Source organism: Carassius auratus, unplaced genomic scaffold (genome assembly GCF_003368295.1).
Source record: "Carassius auratus strain Wakin unplaced genomic scaffold, ASM336829v1 scaf_tig00051561, whole genome shotgun sequence".
Lineage (NCBI taxonomy): Eukaryota > Metazoa > Chordata > Actinopteri > Cypriniformes > Cyprinidae > Carassius > Carassius auratus.
The window spans coordinates 1-5,000 of NW_020527207.1; the positions used below are offsets into that span (position 1 = coordinate 1).

The window sequence follows — 5,000 nt, forward strand, 5'->3', positions numbered from 1 at the left end:
GGCTATTAAAGATCAGCCAATCTTATCGCCAGTACATATATAAGTAGGAAAGAAAGCCCAAAAGCTTAAAGCACCTGGTATTCCTAGGCAGTCTCCCATCCATGTACTAACCAGGCCCAAACCTGCAAATATTCAGAGATCGGGCATAGACTCTATTTTTTTTGCCAAAATTATTATATAATAAGTGAAAAATGTCCAAAAAAGCTTACAGCACCTGGTATTCCCAGGCGGTCTCCCATCCAAGTACTAACCAGGCCCAAACCTGCTTAGCTTCCGAGATCAGACGAGATCGGGCATAGCCAGGTTGGTATGGCCGTAAGCGAAGTCTGCTGCAAAGAGAGGCTATTTAAAGAGCAAAGCCAATCTTATCGCCAGTACATTATATAAGTAGTGAAAGAAAGCCCAAAAGCTTAAAGCACCTGGTATTCCTAGGCAGTCTCTCATCCAAAGTACTAACCAGACCTAAACCTGCTAATATTCAGAGATCGGGCATTGACTCTATTTTTTGGCAAAATTATTATATACTAAGTGAAAAATGTCCAAAAAGCTTACAGCACCTGGTATTCCCAGGCAGTCTCCCATCCATGTACTAACCAGGCCCAAACCTGCAAATATTCAGAGATCGGGCATTGACTCTATTTTTTGGCAAAATTATTATATAATAAGTGAAAAATGTCCAAAAAGCTTACAGCACCTGGTATTCCCAGGCGGTCTCCCATCCAAGTACTAACCAGGCCAAAACCTGCTTAGCTTCCGAGATCAGACGAGATCGGGCATAGCCAGGTTGGTATGGCTGTAAGCGAAGTCTGCTGCAAAGAGAGGCTATTAAAGAGCAGCCAATCTTATCGCCAGTACATTATATAAGTAGGAAAGAAAGCCCAAAAGCTTAAAGCACCTGGTATTCCTAGGCAGTCTCTCATCAAAGGTACTAACCAGACCTAAACCTGCTAAGATTCAGAGATCGGGCATTGACTCTATTTTTGGCAAAATTATTATATACTAAGTGAAAAATGTCCAAAAAGCTTACAGCACCTGGTATTCCCAGGCAGTCTCCCATCAGTACTAACCAGGCCCAAACCTGCAATATTCAGAGATCGGGCATTGACTCTATTTTTTGGCAAAATTATTATATACTAAGTGAAAAATGTCCAAAAAGCTTACAGCACCTGGTATTCCTAGGCAGTCTCTCATCAAAGTACTAACCAGGCCAAACCTGCTAAGATTCAGAGATCGGGCATTGACTCTTTTTTTTTTTTTTTTTTTTTTTAATGAAAGATTATTATATAATTCGTGAAATTTTCCAAAAAGATTAAAGCACCTGGTATCCCCAGGCAGTCTCCCATCCATGTACTAACCAGGCCCAAACCTGCAAATATTCAGAGATCGGGCATTGACTCTATTTTTTGGCAAAATTATTATATACTAAGTGAAAAATGTCCAAAAAGCTTACAGCACCTGGTATTCCCAGGCGGTCTCCCATCCAAGTACTAACCAGGCCCAAACCTGCTTAGCTTCCGAGATCAGACGAGATCGGGCATAGCCAGGTTGGTATGGCCGTAAGCGAAGTCTGCTGCAAAGAGAGGGCTATTTAAAGAGCAGCCAATCTTATCGCCAGTACATTATATAAGTAGGAAAGAAAGCCCAAAAGCTTAAAGCACCTGGTATTCCTAGGCAGTCTCTCATCAAAGTACTAACCAGACCCTAAACCTGCTAAGATTCAGAGATCGGGCATTGACTCTTTTTTTTTTTTTTTTTTTTTTAATGAAAGATTATTATATAATTCGTGAAATTTTCCAAAAAGATTAAAGCACCTGGTATTCCCAGGCAGTCTCCCATCCATGTACTAACCAGGCCCAAACCTGCAAATATTCAGAGATCGGGCATTGACTCTATTTTTTGGCAAAATTATTATATACTAAGTGAAAAATGTCCAAAAAGCTTACAGCACCTGGTATTCCTAGGCAGTCTCTCATCAAAGTACTAACCAGACCTAACCTGCTAAGATTCAGAGATCGGGCATTGACTCTTTTTTTTTTTTAATGAAAGATTATTATATAATTCGTGAAATTTTCCAAAAAGATTAAAGCACCTGGTATTCCCAGGCAGTCTCCCATCCATGTACTAACCAGGCCCAAACCTGCAAATATTCAGAGATCGGGCATTGACTCTATTTTTTGGCAAAATTATTATATACTAAGTGAAAAATGTCCAAAAAGCTTACAGCACCTGGTATTCCTAGGCAGTCTCTCATCAAAGTACTAACCAGACCTAAACCTGCTAAGATTCAGAGATCGGGCATTGACTCTTTTTTTTTTTTTTTTTTTTTTTTTTTAATGAAAGATTATTATATAATTCGTGAAATTTTCCAAAAAGATTAAAGCACCTGGTATTCCCAGGCAGTCTCCCATCCATGTACTAACCAGGCCCAAACCTGCAAATATTCAGAGATCGGGCATTGACTCTATTTTTTGGCAAAATTATTATATACTAAGTGAAAAATGTCCAAAAAGCTTACAGCACCTGGTATTCCCAGGCGGTCTCCCATCCAAGTACTAACCAGGCCCAAACCTGCTTAGCTTCCGAGATCAGACGAGATCGGGCATAGCCAGGTTGGTATGGCCGTAAGCGAAGTCTGCTGCAAAGAGAGGGCTATTTAAAGATCAGCCAATCTTATCGCCAGTACATTATATAAGTAGGAAAGAAAGCCCAAAAGCTTAAAGCACCTGGTATTCCTAGGCAGTCTCTCATCAAAGTACTAACCAGGCCCAAACCTGCAAATATTCAGAGATCGGGCATTGACTCTTTTTTTTTTTTTTTTTTTTAATGAAAGATTATTATATAATTCGTGAAATTTTCCAAAAAGATTAAAGCACCTGGTATTCCCAGGCAGTCTCCCATCCATGTACTAACCAGGCCCAAACCTGCAAATATTCAGAGATCGGGCATTGACTCTATTTTTTGGCAAAATTATTATATACTAAGTGAAAAATGTCCAAAAAGCTTACAGCACCTGGTATTCCTAGGCAGTCTCTCATCAAAGTACTAACCAGACCTAAACCTGCTAAGATTCAGAGATCGGGCATTGACTCTTTTTTTTTTTTAATGAAAGATTATTATATAATTCGTGAAATTTTCCAAAAAGATTAAAGCACCTGGTATTCCCAGGCAGTCTCCCATCCATGTACTAACCAGGCCCAAACCTGCAAATATTCAGAGATCGGGCATTGACTCTATTTTTTGGCAAAATTATTATATACTAAGTGAAAAATGTCCAAAAAGCTTACAGCACCTGGTATTCCCAGGCGGTCTCCCATCCAAGTACTAACCAGGCCCAAACCTGCTTAGCTTCCGAGATCAGACAAGATCGGGCATAGCCAGGTTGGTATGGCCGTAAGCGAAGTCTGCTGCAAAGAGAGGGCTATTTAAAGAGCAGCCAATCTTATCGCCAGTACATTATATAAGTAGGAAAGAAAGCCCAAAAGCTTAAAGCACCTGGTATTCCTAGGCAGTCTCTCATCAAAGTACTAACCAGACCTAAACCTGCTAAGATTCAGAGATCGGGCATTGACTCTTTTTTTTTTTTTTTTTTTTTTTTAATGAAAGATTATTATATAATTCGTGAAATTTTCCAAAAAGATTAAAGCACCTGGTATTCCCAGGCAGTCTCCCATCCATGTACTAACCAGGCCCAAACCTGCAAATATTCAGAGATCGGGCATTGACTCTATTTTTTGGCAAAATTATTATATACTAAGTGAAAAATGTCCAAAAAGCTTACAGCACCTGGTATTCCTAGGCAGTCTCTCATCAAAGTACTAACCAGACCTAAACCTGCTAAGATTCAGAGATCGGGCATTGACTCTTTTTTTTTTTTTTTTTTTTTTTTTTTTAATGAAAGATTATTATATAATTTGTGAAATTTTTCAAAAAGATTAAAGCACCTGGTATTCCCAGGCAGTCTCCCATCCATGTACTAACCAGGCCCAAACCTGCAAAATTCAGAGTCGGGCATTGACTCTATTTTTTGGCAAAATTATTATATACTTAAGTGAAAAATTTCCAAAAAAGCTTACAGCACACCTGGTAATTTCCCAGCGGTTCTCCCCATCCACAGTAACTAACCAGGCCCAAACCTGCTTAGCTTCCGAGATCAGACGAGGATCGGGCATAGCCAGGTTGGTATGGCGCCGTAAGCGAAGTCTGCTGCAAAGAGAGGGCTATTTAAAGATCAGCCAATCTTATCGCCAGTACATTATATAAGTAGAAAGAAAGCCCAAAAGCTTAAAGCACCTGGTATTCCTAGCAGTCTCCATCCATGTACTAACCAGGCCCAAACCTGCCAAATATTCAGGAGATCGGCATAGACTCTATTGTTTGGCAAAATTATTATATAATAAGTGAAAAATGCCAAAAAGCTTACAGCACCTCGGTATTCCCAGCGGTCTCCCCATCCAAGTATAACCAGGCCCAAAACCTGCTTAGCTTCCGAGATCAGACGAGATCGGGCGATAGCCAGGTTGGTATGGCGTAAGCGAAGTCTGCTGCAAAGAGAGGGCTATTAAAGAGCAGCCAATCTTATCGCCAGTACATTATATAAGTAGGAAAGAAAGCCCAAAAGCTTTAAAGCACCTGGTATTCCTAGGCAGTCTCTCATCAAAGTACTAACCAGACCTAAACCTGCTAAGATTCAGAGATCGGGCATGACTCTATTTTTTTGGCAAAATTATTATATACTAAGTGAAAAATGTCCAAAAAGCTTACAGCACCTGGTATTAACAGGCAGTCTCCCATCCATGTACTAACCAGGCCCAAACCTGCAAATATTCAGAGATCGGGCATTGACTCTATTTTTTGGCAAAATTATTATATAATAAGTGAAAAATGTCCAAAAAGCTTACAGCACCTGGTATTCCCAGGCGGTCTCCCATCCAAGTACTAACCAGGCCCAAACCTGCTTAGCTTCCGAGATCAGACGAGATCGGGCATAGCCAGGTTGGTAT

The 5,000-nt window shown here is 40.2% G+C and overlaps 6 non-coding genes across 6 annotated transcripts in view; all 6 read right to left on the bottom strand.

Annotated features, from left to right (window-relative positions):
* Nucleotides 1–202: 202 nt before the first annotated feature.
* On the bottom strand, nt 203–321 carry LOC113089961 (5S ribosomal RNA). The gene has a single exon (XR_003286759.1). It is a non-coding gene; the product is annotated as a 5S ribosomal RNA (ribosomal RNA).
* Nucleotides 322–682: 361 nt separating this feature from the next.
* Nucleotides 683–801, bottom strand: LOC113089976 (5S ribosomal RNA). The gene has a single exon (XR_003286775.1). It is a non-coding gene; the product is annotated as a 5S ribosomal RNA (ribosomal RNA).
* A 642-nt stretch (nt 802–1,443) lies between these two features.
* On the bottom strand, nt 1,444–1,562 carry LOC113089972 (5S ribosomal RNA). Its single transcript, XR_003286771.1, has one exon. It is a non-coding gene; the product is annotated as a 5S ribosomal RNA (ribosomal RNA).
* A 946-nt stretch (nt 1,563–2,508) lies between these two features.
* On the bottom strand, nt 2,509–2,627 carry LOC113089981 (5S ribosomal RNA). The gene has a single exon (XR_003286780.1). It is a non-coding gene; the product is annotated as a 5S ribosomal RNA (ribosomal RNA).
* A 650-nt stretch (nt 2,628–3,277) lies between these two features.
* Nucleotides 3,278–3,396, bottom strand: LOC113089970 (5S ribosomal RNA). The gene has a single exon (XR_003286769.1). It is a non-coding gene; the product is annotated as a 5S ribosomal RNA (ribosomal RNA).
* A 1,495-nt stretch (nt 3,397–4,891) lies between these two features.
* LOC113089982 (5S ribosomal RNA) overlaps nt 4,892–5,000 on the bottom strand; it is a 119-nt gene continuing 10 nt past the window's right edge. Inside the window, exon 1 of the ribosomal RNA XR_003286781.1 lies at nt 4,892–5,000. This exon is cut by the window's right edge and continues 10 nt beyond it. This is a non-coding gene — a ribosomal RNA (5S ribosomal RNA).